The sequence below is a fragment of the Solanum dulcamara genome, chromosome 7 (genome assembly GCF_947179165.1).
Source record: "Solanum dulcamara chromosome 7, daSolDulc1.2, whole genome shotgun sequence".
Classification (NCBI taxonomy): domain Eukaryota; kingdom Viridiplantae; phylum Streptophyta; class Magnoliopsida; order Solanales; family Solanaceae; genus Solanum; species Solanum dulcamara.
In genome coordinates this window covers 53,770,285-53,792,461 of record NC_077243.1, presented here as the reverse complement: position 1 = coordinate 53,792,461, position 22,177 = coordinate 53,770,285, and the positions used below count along the sequence as shown (strand labels likewise).

Sequence of the window (22,177 nt, the reverse complement as noted above, 5' to 3'; positions counted from 1 at the left end):
ATTGAGGAAGATACAATAAAATCAAATACATGATAGATACATCGCAGATTGGACTAATCTCTGCACAATCATTGGAAGCTAGGGATGCATTTCAGCCCTGAAGGAGATTGGACAGATCGCCCACGTGGGTCAACCTTGATCCATGAGAGATTAAATAAATAAGTATGTATTATATATATTAATACAATGGCAAAAGACACACCTATTTGAATGGAAAAGTCACAACTATTTGAATAGTTGTGTCCCTTTAGGCTTATAAAAGATTTCCGTTGAAAAGAAACAACACATCTTTTCCTCACTACAAAATATAAAGAAAAAGTTCCTTCTTCCTTCTTCTTCTCCAATTCCTGTAAAGTTTCAAGTGAAGATTCTTGTGAAGATTTCTTTTAAAAAAAGCGTTGGAACTAATTTGTGACATGGTATGATTAATATACTGTTATTCTTTGGTGTAGTTCATGTCTATATACATGTAATTACACTATTTGACGAGTGAAATAAATTTAATGATCCTACAAACTGTGTGTTTGACTTAGATTCTTCAAGCCCCATTTATTCAAATTGCCAACTTTGAAAACAAAAAGGAAGAGTATATGGGAGGCATTTATTTTATGATTTTCATGAATCTCAACTCTACTAATTTCTAAATTATCATTCAAAAACCAAAACATGACTCAAACAAAATTTAAATAATTAAGCTCCTTAAATATTTCACTAGCTAAAGTAATAAGGTTGGTAACTTTAAATATTCAACTTGCAAGTTTTGTTCAAACTTGTAGTGTTGTCATATTGTTTTTCCTTGACACAACATATCAAAATCTCATAGCATTTGTTTTTCAGTATAAGTTAACGATAATGATTAAGTAACATTCATATTATACTACAGTACATAAAAAGTTTCGTGAAACAAAAATCAACACAATTCAAAAATCTTCTCTTGTCTTGGGAAGATATATCCAGGCGCCATCAGACCATTCTTGATGAAATCTCAACATATCACTAGGATATTCAATGTTATCCCCAGTAGTAGGAAAATAGACATAATACTTTTGTCCAATTTTACCAATGATAAGCCTGAACGACCAACCATCATTCGCGAACACATCCACCATATTGTATAGACGGAAGTCATTTTTCACTTGCATTGTTTCATTTTGATGATCAAGTGAAGCAGGGCGGACCTCAAAAATAATTACAATATCTTCTAGTGGAGAGGCTTGATCATAAGTCAACAAAGTTGTGTACTTGAATCCGTAATGATAAGCGCCAAAGGAAGTGACAACAGTTGCATTGTAGTAAGAACCTGCGAATCCATCTACTTGACTTGCCACTTCAACTTCATCATTCTTTTGAAATATTTTTGTTGTCTGTTGTTTCTTGATTGCTATTGATTTTGTGGACTTTGAGATCATATCAATTCATGATTTTTGACGTTCCTCTGAATATTTTGATTTTTCTTTGGTTGAAGCCATTGCAACTGTACTTGAGATTGATTCAATAGAATGAGAAACAAGTTGTAGAGTAGTCATATTATTGTTAAATAGAACAAGAAAGTTTAGTCACTTATATTTTTTAATACACATATTTGTGACATGGTACAAGATATGTATAGAAAAATGAGCTCAATTGAATCTCCTTTATCAAAAAATTATACTATACAAAATTGAAACAAGATATTCTAGTTGTATATGAACTGTTGAATCCTTTTTAAGTAAGAGGAGATTTTAGTCCATTCAAAAAGTGGTTTAAAACTTGCTTTAGGTCAGAGGTAAAATCCCAAATGGACATTATTAAAGAAATTAGAAATGAGATACAACCTTTTCCATATTTCCCGTCTATTTAAAATAAAAATTCAAGAAAACATCAAAAGATAATCCGATCTAAACTAGTCATATGGTTGACTCAATTTTTTTACATTTTCCAAGAATTGACACATATCATCAAAAATAGAGAAAACTTAGTAGCTTAGTTGGCTACTTGAATTTTCACCTTGTTAATGAGGATTCGATTATCACCTTGTAATCCCCTCTTTCATTTTCATTCCCCTATCCCCAAATAAAAAAAATCATCATCAAAATAAATAATTGAAGCACCAAATGATCAAAGAGACATATTATGAAATATAAGTAGTCTATTGATATATTGAGTAAATAATATAAATTAAAATGAAATTACAAAGAAATAAAATAGAATAAAAAACCCTTACTTACCTTGGGATTTTCACCAGTAACTAACGACTTTGAGTTAGGAAAAAAATCAGTATCTAATAGATAACAAATGACAATGAAGTTGAGAAATGCGGTAAACATATGTATCACCAACAATATTTATATTAATATGTAATCTTTTTTGTCTGTTGTCCTATATTTTGTGTATTGAGCTAGTAAAATTGTATTACAATAATCTCTATTTTAATGTTGTTCCCTCTAAATGTGAATACTTTACAAATGTTCTCTAATTAGTTCTTTCATCAGTGTCAACACAGGAAAAAAGTTCATTCGTAATATCTTAAAACTAAATAAACACACCATATAATAATGGACTTTATATCCTATGTATTCATAGATGACAATTATTCAAAAATTATTTTCTGATACACTTTTCATGATTTTTTTTGATGGTTTTACTTGTTCACTTTTTTTGTGCAATTCTTACTGAGGACATGACCCTAACTAGGAAAATATGGTGGTTGAGGATTAGGGTAGAAGATTAGTAAGTAGCCAAATGTTGTCTAGACTCTCTAATCAATATTCTTATTATATTTCACATATTATCTTGTTTCTCAATTATGTTATTACATGTTGTCTCATATTCTTGGGTTGCTATATTGTGTGTTGTTGTTACTGAGTCGGGGGTCTATCAGAAAAAATTCTTTACCTTCTCAAGGTATGAGTAAGGTTGCGTACACACTATCCTCCCCAAATCTCAATTATGGGATTACACTCGGTATGTTTTGTTGTAGTTGTTGTAGATAACTTATTGAGTTCATAACTCAATATGAACTTAATAATTTGTGTTTTTACTTAAGAAATAAAATGGAGAGATTGATCTGGATATTCATCTATACTTAAATAGTAGGGTTATTTCTAGACAATAAAATTAACACCAATTTTGTAAGAGTTCATAAGATCTAAAGAACGATTTCAATTCATTCTTTTTCATTTTTTTATCAAAAGGAAAACTAAGTCAATTAGTTGTTCTTAAGCGTCTTAAAACATAATTTTGAGAAACTATGTTTGTTGGAACCACCAACTTTTGTAAGACTTCTGTTGAAATCAAATTACTTAAATCTTCTACAAAATCTATCTTGAATTACCTAATCTGCTTTAAGTATAAATTAAAGTGAAAATTTCAAAAATTACAATAGTTTGAAGTTTAATAGCTATAATTATGGTAATTATAAAAAAATGACTACAGTTTATTTTGTTTAGTTGCTATATTAAATGCATTTTTAATACAATTATACAATTGTATTGGATTAGCCTTAAATAAAGTTGTCTTTTTTTTTTAAATACCTCATAATGGAATTTTGACAATTTCATCAGCTTCGGAGTGGGCAAATTTTGCTAGTGGCATGGTTGACATGAGTATCGAGGCAATCAATGCGAGTTTAGGATCATTTGGAGCTTTTGCCTTTGAAATGTGGCCTATCGTTGACCTTGGTCAACATTCTTAGAAAACATGCTCGGATAACAATTCTGAAAATGCGGTTAGTTCTAAAATGTCGATTTTAGTCTGGAATGACACTTCATTCAATTTTCGAGGCTTTCGGTTTAGTCCCGAGGGTCGTTATGGAATTTGGCTCAAAATGACTTTTGGATATGGGATCAATTTTCATCTGTAATGACATCATATGGAAATTTCGATTGCATCATTGAGTCCGAAACATCGAATTCTGTGGGGTAGCATATCTTATTTGCGCATGCGGAGTTCCGAACGAATCCTGAGTATCCCATCGGAGGTTTTGGCTTGTTAAGCTTATTTTGCACCAACCTTATTGGATGGGTGTCGCTTAAGTGATAGACCTGTATCTAAAGCGACTAATCGCCTAAGAGACCATTAGTCGCTAAAGTGAGGCTGTCTTTTAGGTGGGTGTCGCATAAGCGATCCCTGGGTGGTCGCTAAAGCAATACTTGAGGGTCGTCTTATGTCGTGATTGCAAGATTTTGAAGAAAACTTCAAAGCGTGATTTCTTCTTCAATTCTTGGACAATTTGGGTTATTCAAAAGTTTATTTTGCATAGATTGTTTAGGGGAATCCAGTGGTGTGTTCAGAATTTGGAGTTGAGGATCTCTTGAGGTAATTTTCTATTTTCCAACGTTCCTAAGTTCTTAAAACCTGAGGTTGATCATGAATACATGTTACAGTTGGGGCTGATTTGAGGTTTGAATTGTGGTCCTTATTGGAGAATGAGCTTGAGGTAGTAGTTAGAACCTATTCTTAGAGTCAATTCCATGAATTACAAAGTGGGTTCCACAATTCTTGTTTTTTGACTCTGAAATTGGTCTGTCTTTGAATTTGATGATTTTAGTTCCATAGCGATCATATTAACGTTGTGATATTATTATTGATAGCATGGCAGCATCCGGAGGCTTTTCGAAAGGGAAAAACTCCAATTTCATGAGTTAGACCTCTTGGTCAGCTTTCAGGAAGACAACAGTTTTCCCCTCATAAGACTAAACATATTTAGGAAATTGTACATTTATTTGAATGAGTTTGGAGAGGTTGGGGTTTTGAGCATGCTAATATCTTAAAATCATTGCCCTGTGCCTTATTTTGGGTAATTATTGGATTGTGTAAGCATGACTCCTATAATTGTTGATCATCTATGCCTCTTGGTGAAAATTGTGCCTGTGGTTATATGTTTAGAAGAATGTTTGGCCTTAGTCTAGGCTTAGACTAGTATTGCCTTAGACTTGTACGATTTCGATGTCGTTGAGCCTTTGAGCTTTTCCGATGTCTTTTCATATTGTTAGCTCCCTGTAGACAAATATAATAGACTTGAGTCTGGTAGTCTAAGCCTTAGCTAAGCAACTCACCTTGTGATTTTACCTCCATAATGCCCTATTCTACTATCTGTCCAATATTGCTCGGCTCTTGGCTTTTGGAAGTTTCCTTAGTGATTTGGGTTATTTTTTGTTTGGGCTGGAATGATATATGGATGGCACTTTGTTTGGAGTAACTCCCCTTGATGCATGGTTGAATGTTGATTTGGAATCATTTCAATCCCCTATCTATAGTTACCTGCTGGAAGTTCGTGGTCCAGCTCACTGGTGTTCGGTTCCTTAGCTACTGTTACCTGGTGGAAGTCGGTGGTCCAGCTCACTGGTGTTCGGTTCCTTAGCTACAATTATCCAGTTAAAGTTCATGGTCCATCTTACTTATGATTGGTTTCTTAGCTACAGATACCCGGTTCCAATACATGGTCTAGCTTACTGGTGTTCAGGCTTGGCTACAGTTATCCGATTCCAGTGGGTGGTCTAGCCTACCTATGCTCATTCTTCTAGCTACAGTTACCCAGTTGCAGTCCGCGGTCTAGCTTACCCATGGTCGACCTTTGGCTCCTGTTACCTGGTTAAAATCCATGGTCTACCTCCTAATGTTGACTCATTAGCTATAGTCACCCGATCTCAGTCCGTGGTCCAACTTATACGTGGTTAAATTAATTTCTCGCATTTCAGTTTACTTTTGCTTATCTTGCTAGGTTGGCCTATGATGCCTACTAGGTATCTATTGTTTTTCTACTCATACTACACTCTGCATCTATTTTCGTGACGCAGGTTCAAGTACTAGCAAACGGCGTTGATTTTGAGCTAGTTGCGGTCGTGTTCGGAGGCAAAGGTGAGACATTGCATCCTAGATTTACCTGTCTCTTTCTATATATACATTTTTCCTGTCTTTTGCATTTTGAGTCAACTTTGTTGCAATGGTCCACTTTTGGGAGTTGTACTATCTTATTAGCAGCTATGTACGTGTGACTTTCAGGTTCTGGGAGGGATCTTGTTGATTTGTATATATTTAGTTGCTTTCACCCGTTCATGTATACTTCTGTCAATTTCATTGTTATTTTTAGATAGAGTTGTTGGTCTTCTACCCTGATATCCCATTACTTATAGTTCTGGATATGGGTCGGCTTGCCCACTTATGGGTTATAGTAGGTGCCATAATGACTTGAGAAATCAGTTTATGATAAATTGGTATTAGAGCCCTAGGTTCACCGGTCTCACTTGTAGAGAGATAATGTCTAGTAGAATCCTATGGATAGGCTCAAAGACATCCATGACTTATCTTCAAGAGGCTACTGGATGTCTTTAGGAACATGTCTATTTTGTGTCATTGTCGTTTAGTATGTCTTGTTGGTTTCTGGAAATCTCACTTGTCCCACTCTTTTTCAGTGATAGCTAGCACAGACGCAAGAGGTAGAGCCACCAATAGCTCTATTACATCAGCAGCCAGTGGGCTCGGGACTTGCCCAGCCACTGCCCAAGCCAGCAACAGTTCTATACCTATAAGCGATGCTCTCCAAGATATTAGCTGCCATTGGGGACATACGCTAGGCCCTATCTCTAGCCGCTCTAGCACTACAGGACTAGCCTATACCAGCGATAATAAATGTTAAGGAACCACCAATGCCAATTGCTCAACCTGACGATTTAGAGGGTGTTGTGCCACTATGGGAGAAGAAGATGCTCGGGGTGTTCTTTGACTATCACCGATGAGGTTTTTTGGGGCTGTGGGTGAGGATGCCTATAATTTTCTACTTACTTTCCATAAGAGGCTACCTACCATGGGTTTAGTAGAGTTGAGAAGAGCCGACTTCACTACCTACTAATTGGATGGTCTCTCCAAGAAGTGGTGGCATACGTACCTAGAGTCTAGGCCAACTGGGTCTCCACCGGTCACTTGGGCTAAGTTTTCAAAGGCCTTCTTTGCCAATTTTATCCTTAAGAGCATCAGAGATTAGCTCCGGGATCAGTTCTCACGGTTGGAGAAGGGATCCATGATAATATCAGAGTATAAAGCCCGATTCTATAAGCTATCCGAGCATGCTTCCATGATATTACCTACAGAGGAGGAGAGAGTTAGGTGCTTCGTTAGGGGATTGAGGCTCTAGCTATGGACTGAGACTCAGTCATTAGTCTCAGTTGGCCGCTTGTTTCTAGAGGTGGTAGACCTTGCATGCATGATCGAGCAGTTCCCTCACGAGGACTAAGATGCAGCGGTAAGAGGGCTAGGCATTAGGATAGCCATGATGAGCGCTAATTTAGACCCCGATAGTCTTATGAAAATCATACTAGAGATTTTAGTCGGGTTAGTCCAGTCTCTCCTTCTATTCCTCTCTTCAAGCATTGGAGGGTGATCAACACCGTTATATTAGTTCTAGTGCCGGTCTGAGTCAGGGTCAAGGTGGTTCCAAGGTGGGTTCTTCAGGTAGAGGTGGCCGACCTCTAGATTTCAACCGACATGCTCTGGGATGCTATGAGTGCAGAGAGTTAGACCATTGGTCCCATGAGTTCCCTCAACATAGGCTTGCCTTACCAACTCCATAGGCAGGTACACCTCTACCAGCATCAGCACCTCTAGTTAGAGGCGGAGGCCAGGCTAGGATCATAATGGTCCTCGGGAAGGCAGATTAAGAGGCATAGCCGACGCAAAGGGTAGAGGAGCCCATGCCCATTTCTACATATTCTTATATATATGTATATTGTTTTTCTCACCAAGTATATGTCTAGAGCCATTAGTGGAGTTATTGCGTATTTCGACCCCTATAGGTGATTCTTTAGTAGTGGATCGATCTTTAGATCTTATGTGATATCTATTCAAGGGCGTGACACTAGATGGATCTCATTTTACTTGATATGGTGGATTTAAATTTGATTCTGGGCATGAACTGGCTATCCCCTCACCGTGCGGTGTTGGATTGCTATGCCAAGACCATTACCTTAGCCATGCCTGGTATTCCACCGGTGGTATGGCAGAGCTCTTTTAGTCATGTGCTGATTGGGGTGATCTCTTTTGATCGAGCCTGGAGATTAGTGGCTAGCAAGTGTTTGGCATATTTGTCTTATGTTAGAGATGTGAGTAGGGAGGGCCCTACAGTTGATTTAGTGCTTATTGTCTGAGAGTTTGCAGATGTGTTTCCTGCCGATCTGCCTAGCCTCTTTCCTAATCGCGATATCTATTTTTCTATTGATTTAGAGTTGGATACTCATCCTATTTCTATCCCACCATACCGTATGTCCTCCATAGAGCTTAAGGAACTCAGTATTCACTTGTAGAATCTCTTGGATAAGGGATTCATTCGACCTAGTGTATCTCCTTGGGGTATCCTAATCCTCTTCATTAAGAAGAAAGATGGTACTATGCAAATGTGCATTGACAGGTAGTTGAACAAGAAGACGTTGAAGAACTATTATCCCATGCCTAGGATTGATGACCTATTCGACCATCTTCAGGGTGCCGTGATATTTTCTAAGATTTATTTGACATTTGGCTACCACTATTTAAGGATTAGGGCAACAGACATCTCTAAGACCTCCTTTAGAACTCGTTACGGCCCCTATGAGTTCCTAGTGATATCTTTTAGGTTGACTAACGCCACTACCACATTCATGGATTTGATGACCCAGGTATTTAGGCCGTACTTGGACTCATTTGTCATAGTCCTTATATATGACACTTTGGTATACTCGCGGAGCCAAGAGGAGCATGAGCAATATTTTAAAGTAGTGCTCCAGACTTTGAGAGATCAACAACTTTAAGCCAAGTTCTCAAAGTGCGGGTTTTGTCTTAATTTTGTAGCATTATTGGAGTACGTGGTGTCCAAGGATGGCATTATGGTAGATCCGACAATGTTTGAGGCTATTCATGATTAGTCCAAGCCCACCTTTGTGACTGAGATTCATAGCTTCGCCGGATTAGAAGGCTACTACAGGTGTTTTGTTTAGGGGTTGTCTACTATAGTGGCACCTCTGACTTGGTTGATTCGCTAGGATGTCCCGATTGTATGGTTAGAGAAGTGTGAGAGGATCTTTTTGAGGCTAGAGGAGTTGCTTACTAATGCTCCTATATTGACTCTTCTAGTTGAGGGCGAGGGATTCATCGTGTACTAATTCAACAAAGCCGGGTTATTTCTTATGCATTGAGGTAGCTTAAGTTGCACGAGTGCAACTACCCTACTCATGACTTAGAGTTGGCGGCAATACTTTTTGTGCTTAAGATTTAGAGGAACTACCTATATTGATTTCGATGTGAGATTTACACTGAACATGGTAGCCTTTAGTACATTATGAGCCAGAGGTATCTTAATTCGAGGCAGCTCCATTGGATTGAACTCCTGAAGGAATATGACCTCTCTATTCTCTACCATCCGGGCAAAGCGAATGTAGTAATAGACTCCTTGAGCCAGAAGGGGGTGAGTATGGGTAGTCAAGCCTTCCTTTCTATAATGGAGTAACCTTTGGTTTTGGACATCTGGTCGTTAGCTAATCGGAAGATTTGACTTGATATTTCTGATTCCCTATATGTGTTAGCTTATATGGGGGCTCTGTCATCTCTATTGGACCAGATTCGCAGCTGTCAGTTTGAGGATGAGGATTTATTTGCACTTTTAAGGTCGGGTTTTGGGAGGTGATGACGTCCTAGCTACCTTAGATTGGGTTTTGAGGTTCGGTGGTCGGCTTTGTATTTAGAGAGTTGGGGGTTTGATTCAGATGATCCTCAGTGAGGCCCATGAGTCCAGTATTCCATCTATCTAGGCACAGCTAACACGTATCATGACTTGAGGCAACACTACTAGTGGAGCAACATGAGAAGAGATATTGCAGAGTATGTGTTACGTTGTTTGAGTTTTTAGCAGGTTAAGGTCAAGCATTTGAGACCTGATGGAGAGATCACCTATTCCTAATTAGAAATGGGAGAGGATCACCATGGATTTCATTATGGGGTTGCCCCACATTTTCTATGGTCATGATAGCATTTGGGTCATTGGAAGGTTAGCCCTTATCTATAGTGTTGAGAGGTTAGCCCGTATCTATATTTGGGAGGTGGTTTGCCTTCATGGTGTGCCTATTTCCATCATCTCATATCGAGGCCCACAATTTAAATCTACTTTTTGTAGGACCTTTCAGGAGGATTTGGATACCAGTATCGACCTTAGCATAACGTTTCACCCACAGAATAACGGTCAGTCAGAGTGCACGATTTAGGTTCTCGAGGTTATATTGTAGGCTTGTGTTATGAATTTTGGGGGTCATCGGGATTAGTTTTTTCCCTTGGCGATGTTTGCGTACAACAACAGCTACCACTCTAGTATTCAGATAGCCCCATTCGAGGCCTTATATGGTAGGCATTGTTGCTCTCTAGTTGGTTGGTTGGAGTTTATAGAGCCCAGGTCATGCTATACAGACATGATTCAAGAGGCCTTAGATTATGTGAGGGTGCTCCAGGATAGGCTCAAGACAGTTCAGAGTAAACACCGGAACTATGTGAATCGTAGGCATCGGCCATTAAGATTTTTTGTTGGTGACAGAGTATTCCTCCGTGTATCACCCATAAAGGGGGTGATGAGGTTTGGTAGGAGGGTCAAGCTTAGCCCTAGGTATATTGGTCCTTTTGAGATATTGAGGGTAGTTGGTGAGGTTGCATATGAGTTAGCTTTGCCTCCGGCCTTTTCAATTATTCATCTAGTTTTTTATGTTTCAATGCTACACCTATATGTTCTAGATGAGTCCCATGTGATCCAGTGTGACGCGATTGACTTGGATGATCATTTGAGCTATATTGAGGAGATAGTTTTTATTTTCGCCAGAGATGTTTGATAGTTGCATTCCAGAGCCATTCTAATGGTTAAGGTATGTTGGAGGCATTTTCTAGTCAAGAAGGATACCTGGAAGACCGAGCATTAGATGCAGACATATGTTGGAGTTTATGATATCATTATAGGGTATATTACATATCTTAAATAAGTTTGGAAGTAGAAAAATTGCATAAGGATGCTAGACGCTAGAAACAAACTAAATTAAAGTCGTAGTAGCTAAACCAAAGTCGGGTAGTGTATTGTCGTTGTGGTGCTGCGGTTGCAGTCTGTTGGGTTATGTGTTGCAGGGATGTAAAGTGTTTTAAAAAGGGAGTGAGTTCTTCTGGTTTCAGACACATGATCCTCCGTTTGGTATGATTAGTGATTTTGCAAAATAAAGAGTTAAAATCTCTATTTTGGTATCGTAGTTTGGAGCTTGTATTGTGTAATGTTGAAGTGATTTACTTGTAAATATTCTACTGGTTGTTGCTGTTTTTATGGTTATTGATGTTTTGGCTGAGTCGAAATCTCGGAAATGTTGAATTTATTGGGGAAATGCTGCCCGATTTTCGGTAGCATCGGAACTAGTAACAAACTAGTTGAGGGTAATAAATAGGAAATGACTCCTATTAGTACTTGGTTGTAGAGTGGAATATTGGAAAGTGAAAGGCTATTAACCTTAGTATTACTTTCATGTCAAATAGGTTAAGGAGGTATCAAGACAAGCCGGATTTCAATTAATCCTTGAAAAGGTATGTGAAGCTTTCTCTTGGCATGTTTTGGCACAAGTATGTAAAGCTACCATTCTTCCCTCTTGATATGTCTTTGACATAAGTACGATGTTATAATGCTATGATTACTCACTGAGTCCCATCATAGGTCGAGTACGTTATATGATGGTATGGTAAAGCAATGAGAAAGTTATGATACCAAGCTCATGACGGACCAGGTACGATATACGTATATAATGACTCTATGAGGGAAAGTAGAGGGTATGTAAAGCTTATATTCTTTCTTCTTTTGGAATGACCCATAGAAAGCCAACGGACGAAGAATACACAAAGTCTACAAGAAGCTCTTATTCTTAAGTACACTAGGGTGTCTAACGTTTTTAATTTCCTAGAACTTATGTCCTTTTGCCGCAATTCATGTGAAAGTGTCCAACCATCCTAAGTTAGTATAATTTATGTTGTGGTATAAAGAATGACTCTTATTCACTCCTTTAAGCTAGAACTCTTCCAATAATTGAACTATGGCTTCTAAAGTTTTTCTATACCTTGGGAAGTAGTACGTAGGTAAAGTTAATCTTCTTTTCTTTTGGCATGAACTTTATGAAACATATAGACAAAGTATATGTGATCCCAAGGAAGCCCCCATTCTCAAAGCCACTAAGATGGACATTTTTTGGACATCCAAAAGATATTTTATTATGCCTTGATACGAGTAGATGATTCCAAAAGTGCTACTTTGATGCAAACTATAATGACACTCCAAAGGTACTTGTTATGGCTATTGTCTTAATTTTTGAATGATAGTTCATTTTGATTATTTCAACAAGTCTCTAATGATGGTTTAAATTGTATATGGTTACTCACTACTCTACTCGTGTATATCATAACCCTTCTATCATCGAGTTCCGGGCCGAGTATGTAATCGTGCGCAGTTCACTGTATTATCCACCGAGTCCCTCACTAAAGGGCTGGGTATGCTATATGAGGACATGATAGTGCAATGACATAAATGACTCACCGATTCCCTTACTAAAGGGTCGGGTATGCTATATGAGGAAATGATAATGTAATAACATGAATGACTCATTGAGTCCCTCACTAGAGGGTTGGGTACGTATGTATATATATATATATATGATGATGTGATGCGATAAGGTGGTGATGGCACCAGACCCGATGATGGTCCTATAGTTATGATTCATCGATTTCCTGAAAGAGTCGGGTATATTATATAATATGAGCATGCATGTTTTTATGATTCACAAGGTACAGGTATAGTGTTTTGTTAAGTAAAGTATTTACCCCTTGGCTCTCTTTATTTCAGATATGCTTCCAGTTATGCTTTGCATACTCAGTACATATGTCGTACTGACCCCCTCTCTTCGGGGGCTGCGTTCATGCCCGAAGATACAGAGTCACACCTTGAGGATCCGCCAGCATAGGTATCCCGATCAGCAGTTCAAAAGCGTTTCATCATACTGGGGCTTTGTTTTAGTACTAACCCTCAATGCATGTATATATTTGTTCACGGGTACGGTAGGGGCCTATCCCGCCTTATGTTATAATTATACTCTTAGAGGTCTATAGATCTGTGTATGGGTTGTATAGGGGTTATATAGGTATGTATGTATGTACAGTCATGCAGATATGGTTTATGTTTTAGGTGCTATTCTCCCCTGTCGTGATCGCTGTGCTGGCTGAGGTATTATCTAGTATATTTATATACTGTGACTCAAATAGGGGAAAGGTTTGCTTATAGCTATCAAGGGTATACATGAGTGTCCAGTTCGGGCATCCGTCATGGCCTGTGGGATTGGGTCGTGATAGCTCGAATCCATAAACCATGTCTTAAGTCAACCTAAAAAGGGTAATACTGCTCTACATAGAAGAGATCTCAAAGCTTACAAAGATTGGAAAAGAACAGATTCCATTGCACGTGGAATCATTGTAAGTTCTGTGGTTGATGAACTTATTCGTGAATGTGAAGAATTTCCTAATGTTTATACCATATGGGCACACTTACTAGGAACATATGGGGGTAATTCTATGACTCATCTGAGAAAACTAACTATCAAGTATGACACTATCAAAAAGTTGTATCATCAAAGCATCAAAACAACACCTTGGGGTGATGTCAAATATGATAGCACAACTCAGTATGCTGGTCACGTTCTCTTAGATGAGCAACAAGTTTAGGCAGTAATCCAGTCTCTTCCTAATAATTGGGAATATTTGAAGGTTAACTTGACCCATAATGAAAGTATCTAAACCTTTTGTGATGTCACTCGACATGTTGAACTTGAAGATGAGAGGCTTGGTGCTGTTAAATTTGTTTATAATGTCTTTGTTTTGAAGCTAGTGGTTCAAACTCATCAGGTTTCAAGCATAAGAAAACTTGGAAAAGGAAAGAAAAGGGTAAGGAAACCGAAGGACCCTCTAACAAAAAAAAGAAACCAAATTCCAACAAAGGAAAATAGTTCTTCAACAAAAGAGACAAGAGCAAAATGAAGTGCTATAATTGCCAAGAATTAGAGCATTTTGCTTTTGAATGTACCGAGCTGAAAAATGTAGCATTTCTAAATGCATCTCCAAGTGCTTTATATGTTTCTAGCACTTCTTTATTAACTGAATCTCATCCTATGTAGATTGTAAGCTCAGGATCCACCGACCACGTGAGTCGAGATAGAGAAGCATTTATGGAATTTTGTCTAGTTTCACCTGGATCACATGGATTTATGTGGGAAAAAATGCTAAACTTGAAGTCAAGGTAATAAGAAGTTACAAATTAGACTTTCAAGGTGGCCGATATTTGATGTTGCATGACGTCCTATATACTCCATAGATTAGATGAAATTTATTATCAGTCTCAATTATTTTAGATGTTGGTTTCGATTCGTTTGTCGTATTGGTGTTAGAATAACTCTAGATAATATTTTGTATGGTTTTGGATTTCGTTATGATCGTTTTATTATTTATGATTGTAAGTCTTCAACTTATGACTACTATGTTGATTGTTGTGTAATGACATGTTATTCAAGTAATAATGATATTGATGTTATTATATGGAATGCAAGAGTAGGTCATATAGGGCAAGATACAGGTGGGCAATGTTCTGACTTTTAGGTTCTTAATCCAAAATTAATATGCCAAATTGTAAAAATTATCTTGCTGGAAAAATTGAACGTAAACAATTTGGGAAAGCTAAAAGAACTGAGTTCCCTCTCTAATTAATCCATTCTGACATTTGTGGTCCAATGAATGTAAGGGCAAGTTTTGGTGCCACATACTTCATTACTTTTATTGATAATTTCATGCGATTCGGTTATGTCTATTTGATTTCTCATAAATCCAAAGCATTTGAATGCCTTAAAAGATATATGAATGAAGTTGAAAATCAATTAGATAAAAGAATAAAGGTTTTAAGAAACGACCGAGGACGTGAATATTTGTCAAGACAATTTAAAAAATTATGTACAGAAAAGTGCATTACCAGATAGCTAACTACTTCTTATACACTTCAACAGAATGGTGTAAGTAAAACAAGAAATAAGACATTATTGGATATGGTAAGATCAACGATGGTGCAGAAAAATTTGCCTATTTGTTTCTAGGAGATGCATTATTGATTGCAACCTACATATTGAATAAAGTGCTTCTAAGTCGGTGTCTTCCACTCTTTTTGAACTTTGGACTGGTCATAAAACAAACCTGAATGATCTACGACCTTGGGATTGTGTTGCATATATTCATGATCATTTGGGTGAGTTTGGTAAATTAAGTCCAAAAGAAAAGAAATGTATCTTTATAAGATACTCGATATGCTCCAAAGGGTAAGTGTTCATTAAGGAATTGGAAGATGGAAGTATTACTGAAATTAAATCATGAAATGTCAAATATTTGGAGAATGATTTTCCCAAAAATGGTATATAAAAGAAAAGAGCCTCTTTATGAAATATTGAATCCAGAAGATCAAATAGTGTTATTGAACATATTTGATAGGACAATTGATCAAGAAATGATTCCTGGTCCAAGTGGGAGTTTTGAATCCCAAAGTCCTATGGAAAAATCTGAACTTCAATTACGTATGAGTAAAACAAAAGGAATACCTAAACGATCTTATGAGATTGAGGATTATGTTTTCTTAGTATCTCCCAAAGAATTGGATCAACCTAATTCTGTAAATGAGGCTTTATCGAGACCTAAAAGGGATGAATGGTTAAAAGCGATGAAAGAAGAATTAGAATCCATGAAAACCAACAAAGTCTGGAATCTAATTGACCTTCCTCAGGGACGTAAAGCTATTATGAACAAATGGATTCTCAAAGTTAAACACAAATCTGATGGGTCAATAGATAGACACAAAGCACAATTGTTGGAAAAAGGTTTTACTCAAGAAGTTGGAATAGATTATGAGGAAACGTTTTTACTAGTTGTGAAATTTACCTCTATAAGATTACTTTTCGCTATCATTGCACGTTTAGGTCTAGAATTACGTGAAATGGATGTGAAGACTGCTTTTCTCAATGGAGAATTAAACTGGGAAATCTACATGGAACAAATGTAGGTTTCATTATTAGAGGCTAAGAAAACAAAATTTGCAAATTAAAAAGATCAATTTACGGCCTAAAGAAATCTTCAAGGAAGTGGTACTTGAGATTTTACAAAGAAGTGATTTCATTTAATTTCACGATGATCGATGAAGATCATTAAATCTATGTGAAAAGGTCCAATAGAAAGTTTTTAATTCTTTCTCTTTACGTGGATGATATTTTGTTAGCCAGGGATGATTTGGAGTATGTTAAAACTATCAAGTCACGGCTTTCAAAGGAAACTGCAGATTATTCACTATACTATAGTGGATCTAATTTACTCTTGAGAGGCTACACAGATGTTGATTGGGCTGGTGACCGGAATGATGGAAAATCCACTTCAAGTTATGCTTTCTTACTTAATGGTGGTACAATTTCATGGAAAGGTAAGAAACAAATATGCACAACTCTTTCAACCATGGAATCTGAATTCGTACCTTGTGCATCTTCAGTGCAAGAAGCTGTTTCATTAAAGATATTCTTTGAGCATTTGAATATTGTAAAAAATTCTAAGGATCGCATGATTTTATATTGCAACATTCAGGCGACTATCGCATATACAAAGGATCCTAAGTATCATACTAAAACCAAACATATTGATATCAAATATAACTTTTAAGACACATGGTAGCAAGTGGAGAAGTGAATTTATAATACATTCCTGTTCGAGAAATGTTAGCTGATCCTTTTACAAAGGCCATATCTAGACACTTATTTGATAAACTTATTAACTCTCTAGGTTTACGTAGGAAATGATTTGTATTTTAAAACAACCTTGTTGATAATAATATTTTCATCAATAAAAACCATAACATTTGCATCTAATATGCATGTGATCATGTGTTAAAAATAAAATGTGTCAGACAAGTTGCAAGATTGGCTCTATCACATGAGTAATCGTCTGTTAGATCGGGAAATGTGAAGAGATAACTTTCACTGCCATACTATGAATTGTTTTTGGAAACCCAACAAGAGTCTCTCCAAAAAATGAGTTTGAGGATCACTAAAGAGAGAAACTCGAGTTAGACACCAAGAGGTGCTTAGACCAAGGTCTGTACGATGTTGGCTAATGAGACACATGCTCCACGAAAAGGTGAGAACATCGTAGCATATGTTTCATACCATGTGTATTAAGCGGACAATCGGTTAATGAAAGAATGATCCCTGGTTCTTCATTATGCGAAACCTTAAAAATTAAACTTAAGATTTTCATTAGAATACCCCTTTTAATGTCTTAAAATTTCAATTAATTTTGCCACTTTATCATGTCACTAATAGCCATGAATTATTCGGCAATGCAGTGCATGTCTAGGAAAGTAGTTGATTTGAGATAGATAAATTCGAGTAGAAAGGGAAGACGATTAAATTAAAATAATATGACTTATGTAAACAAGTGTACGACTATTACACTGACTATGTATATGTCAAGTGTAATTGTGTATAAAGTTAAAATTGAACTTGAGTTCACCTCTTAAAGAGGATAAGGGATCAGATCTATAACTAAAGATGTTAAAGTCTGGCGTATTGTGAATACTGAAATCCTTATATTAATAATGAATTCTTTCCATATGTGATTGAATTTCTATATAGGGCTTATAAGACCATGAAGGCAAGCCTTGATACTCACAGGTCGCACGAACTATTTGTCGTATGAATCGTGTGTCTGGTTGATGTTATTGGCTCGGGTCTTGTCCACCATGTATGAAGTAGGAGATATAAGAATTTTGGGATCGTGGGTTGCCCATGTAAGCCGACCCGATCCAATCTTACCCGACCCGTGAAAGGATAAATCTAGTTTTGAAGTAAAAGTGGAACAACTATATCATAACTGTTCAACCTTATCCCTTTAGGATAAGGTTGAACTGTTATTTTTCAACTGCAACTCCGTTTTGAAAAAGAAGAGGAAACAATTAATTAACTATTCAACCTCTCCCAATTTTAGGGGTTAAGAAGTCAGTAACTGTGGGAAGTGAAAAACTTGCGAAAGAGAGGTTATGTGAAAATAAAAACAAAAGAGAGAGAAAAAGGAGACAAGCCATACAAAGAAAATTTATTTAAATTTTCTATATTCATCAACACACACGAAACAAAAAGTCATTTAGTTTGTGGATTTCAAACTTGATTTGCTAGTGAAATCAAAGTACATTTGTGGCAAAACCATTTAATGAAAACAACAACAATCCACTGCGTATACATAAGTACACAAAACGTTGTTCTTGCTCTGTGTTTCCTTCAAGGAGATATTGTCCTCTGCGATCATGGGCCCTTGGCTGCGTTCGCAGAGGCCCAGTATTTTGCTCTCTGCGTTTGCGGGGCTTAGGCCGCATTCGCGGAGGTCTGTTTCTCTTGCCTCCACATTCGCAGACCTTAGACAGCTTTTGAGAAGGTGAAATTTGCTGACCTCCACATTCGCGGTCCACATAAGCCACGTTTATAAAGGTAAATAGTGGCCTATCACTTTGATCAAAAGACCTCGCCTTTTCATCTTTGTATCATAATTCAAAGGGATTTATATCACTCATTCCTAGCTCAAATTAGGTGATTTAAGAGTCTAACTTCAAGATATTTTTGTGGGGAATCCATTGGTGAGCTCGGAATCTTGACGGGAGGTTTTGTGTGAGGTAAAATCTCAAATTTATCCACTGCCCTTATCATTTTCAAGTAAGATTTGCTAAGAAATTTGGAGTTCAATTTTGTGATCATTTTAACTTCATTTCAACAATTCTTGGGGCTAAGTTGTTGCCTTTTTTGCAAGGAACGTTGTGGTATGATTAGTTTCATCCGTTGAAGAATCATTTGAGGTAAATTCCACCCCTATGAGACTGCTCTCCTTTTTGAATTCTCCAATAATGGTTAAAATTATGCATGGGTTGCTTTTCCTTGGTTTTGTGCATTTAAATGTGATGTGAATTAGAAAATTAGTTCATTAAGCTCAAATGCACCTTTTTATAGAGTCGAATTTGCTATTCTTGGTGTGCATCCCACAATCCATTTTAGACCCGATTATGGGCCCGTCTTTGAAATATGTAAATTTAGTGTCAAAACATTTTTATTAGCACGGTGATTACTATTTTTTTAGAATGGAAATAATTTGAGGTGTTTTGGAGGTCGGGAACTTTAAATTGGAGGATTTAGAGCCCGTGTGTTTGGCTTCAAGGTAGGCTATAGTCTCTCCCCTTTTGACTAGACTCTATTAGTTATCTTTAATTTATTCTTCATATAACTTAGGTAAGTATTTGGTGAGGTTAACATTCTTCTCATCCGATTCAATTTTCTTGTTCTTGGGTGAGCTTTAGGCTAGAATAGTCCCCTGACATCATTAGATTAGGCTGTGAGCCTTGGTTGTGGTGTGGAATAAGCACTCTTATCCTAATTAGAATTGTTATTGATGGCCTTAGGCTAGGTATGAGCCAGAGGTGCGTTAGAAGGTGGTTATTTGAGGCTTTTAGTATGGCTTGTTATGGACATCACACATTAGTTCTAGTGTCGGAGACCTCTTGGCTCATCGTAGCCATAGGTTTGGCTTAGCTGTGCTCCTAGGGAGCTGATATGGCATATTTTAGGATAAGGCATCATATCTATAGATAGTTTCCCCGCTATATGATTTTGATCCATGTCTCAATTGTCTTGCTTTTGTTTAGTAGTAGGCTTATGATGTCATCTTACTCGTTATCTATTATTGGGATCGAGGCCATATCCGAGGAGCTATTGAATCCTAGGTTAGTCTCTTGACTTGTTTATATGCTAGGACTTGGTATTTCTTGTATGGCTGTGTGTATCTTGTTTGGATGCTGGTGATGGCATGCTTGTATTATTTGAGCATATTAACCTATTTTGTGGTACGATCCCGATATGGATATTGGAAATTTCACTACTAATTTTGAGAAGGATTTCTCACATTATTGCTATTTTAAATGGCTTTCAACTGAAGTTGTACAACCTGGATACTTGGTAACAGGTTTTTAAACTTATAAGGCATTTGGTATGCTCTCCTTTTTCTACTTAAGGCATCAGAGGCACCTGGGATGCACTCAGTTTTACTTGGTTATTTGGCGTGTCGATGCTCTTTCTTTACCCATCGATGCCCCTAAGTTTACTCTTGCTAGCTGGGCTATGCCCTTGGGATTTTACTAGCTTGGTGGATGGCGCCTTTTTAGGGTAATCATGATTGAGGTTACTAGTTTACTAATATTGAACACGACGTCAACCTTTTTATATTGGCTTGGATACTCACTCTCCGGTACCATTATAGGGATACTATTATCTATGTAAGACCTGATTCAAGCCCAGGCAGTGTATACAGACTACCCACGTCCCGTATGGACCCCTCTGGTTAGTGCACCATTGAACTAGATGAGGAAGTTGCATGGGTACTACCTGGAAGGCCGGGGGCCAGGGTGGGTCTTTACACTTCTTGTTGTTGATATGTGAGAGCCACCGATGATGTCACTGGTTTTTACGACAAACTTGCATTCAATAGCATCATCTATCACCAGTATACTTATATGGTATGGTCCCCCAATTTTATTAAGGTAGGAGCATGTTTTTTATTATTTGTACCTTCCAAGTGTATGGGCTTCCGATTGGTTATTATCTGATTATACTTGTTCTTATTTTTGGTTGTACTTGTAGTTGGTACCTTTGGATTGTACTTGTAGTTGGTCTACGTGGTAATTAAGTTAGATTTTGGGGTACTCCCTGCTAGGTTAAGTCAGAATACTTCCTAGGTTATTGGAGTGTTAGCTCTACCTGTTAGCACTGTATTTTTATTAGTAGAATCCTATGATGCATTCTTCCTATTAATAGGTTGTTGGATTACATTTTAGGTGCGTTCTTTGACTCTATTCCTTTATTTATATTTCGAGTCTCCTTGCCTTATTTTCTATCATTATTGTGATAATTCCTGATTAATTACTTATGCAGTATTTACATGATTATATGTTAATTATACTTGCTTTATTTGTGGAGCTCTGTCAGCCTATGCCTACTAGGTACCATTCTTTTGGTACTCATACTACAGTTTTCCCCCTGTAGATCATAGTATGATTTATCATAGTTGATTTGGACTGGAGTGGAGCAGCTTTTGATTTGGAGATTAAGAGAGCTCTCGGCGTTCAGAGGTGTCCATATCCATCCATTCTAGATTAGGACTAGTCTTTACTTGATTTCAAAGAGTGTGTCTACTCATATTGTATTTGTAAAAGCCTTGTACTCTTATTTTGATTTAGATTCTCAATTACTAACTATTTCCAGGTCTTGGGTGGTTTCTTGTGTTTGTTTAAGTTGTTCTGTTTCCTCAAATTAGTATTTACTTTTTGTTTTATTTATTCATGTTCTGCTTGATAGCACGTTGGCTCTGGTTCTGGGCTAAGGGTTAAGGGTTAGGCCTACCTGCTGGTGGGTGTTAGTAGATGCCATCACGGCTTAAGAAATTGGGTTATGACAAGTTGGTATTCGAGCTTTAGGTTGAACGTCATCATTTGTATGAGGGCAATATCTAGTAGAGTCCTATTGATTGGTGCAGAGATGTCCGTATCCTATCTTTGGGAGGCTATGGGGCAGTTTAGGAAATTTTGTTCTTGACTTCTTATCATGTGTCCTTATTTTGAATAATCGTTTAGTTGATTATTTGGAATCCATTCTTTTTTAGAATGATAGCACGAGTTTTCTGGTGGACATGGTCAGAATATCACCACCAGAGCTTCGGCAGATGGTTCGCAGGCTAAAGATGCATTGGTGGTGCCTCAGTAGGGTTCATCATCAGTATCAGAGTATGTCATAGATTTTCTAGAATGGGCTAGGAATAACCCCACATCATCCCCTACGGATCTGGATATGAGTCAAGAGTTCATCAGGGGATTATCTTTGCCACTTCGTTTAGCATTAAATTATTTGATAGGCACTAGGTCTACCTTTCCCAGATTGTCAGCCATGTGAGGGAAGTGGGACACGCATTCTTTGAGGCATAAAGAGGTTGTGGTAACATGCCTCTCTATCAGCCAAGTGGTGATAGTATCTCACTGTGGAGCGAGTATTAATTTTGAGAGCACCTTAGGTCCCAA

The 22,177-nt window shown here is 37.3% G+C and overlaps 1 pseudogene; it reads right to left on the bottom strand.

Annotated features, from left to right (window-relative positions):
- Nucleotides 1-920: 920 nt before the first annotated feature.
- On the bottom strand, nucleotides 921-5,583 carry LOC129894751 (protein AGENET DOMAIN (AGD)-CONTAINING P1-like; annotated as a pseudogene).
- Nucleotides 5,584-22,177: the final 16,594 nt, after the last annotated feature.